The following is a 737-nucleotide window of genomic DNA, read 5'->3' as shown; positions in this document are numbered from 1 at the left end:
AAAAAAAGGAAGAGAGAACAGATATTTTGGACTTTTCAGGTCTGTTGGTCTCCCAGCTACTCAATTTTGCCCTTGTAGCATAGGAAAAAATAGATGAATAGGCAGGGTTTTGTTCCAAAAAAACCTTTATTTACAAAAACAGGATGAGTCCATAGATTCTTGATGTATTTTTATTGTAAACACAATAAACAATCCTACTTTTTGAGAGCAAGAATCAAATTCCTGAGAGAACTATGTATATTTTTGAGAGTTAAACATAAGTTTTGGAAGATAAAAGCAAGTGTTCTCAAAAATCTATCCCTTTTCAATAGTCAATGAAATGCTTAAATGTATAGAAATGGTTTTTGTTTGTTTGTTTGTTTTTAACAAGAAAGGCACATATGTATAAGTGATTTGCAGTGATGTTCCTAGTTTCTATTTTGGCCATAACACATGAATTACTTGCCTTGGTTATTTCTATCTAATTCATCTTAGAATATTTCACTCTTTCCTTTTCTAGTCATTTTTCTCCTTCAGTGTTCTACTACAATTTTTCAGTTGTTACATGCCACTCTATCTTTACATTCCTTAAAACTTTGAAATATTTGACAAAGTAATGAAATCTCAAAATGTACAAGTTTGATAAATGCTTTTATAAACTGCATTAACAGTGGTCAGCACTTAGAACAACCAGAAAGAAACTCGACAATGCCACAGAGGAACTTAACAACACAATCAACCAGCTTGACCTCATAGAC

This window comes from Chrysochloris asiatica, unplaced genomic scaffold, assembly GCF_000296735.1.
Source record: "Chrysochloris asiatica unplaced genomic scaffold, ChrAsi1.0 scaffold00204, whole genome shotgun sequence".
NCBI lineage: Eukaryota > Metazoa > Chordata > Mammalia > Afrosoricida > Chrysochloridae > Chrysochloris > Chrysochloris asiatica.
This window is presented reverse-complemented; position numbering follows the sequence as displayed.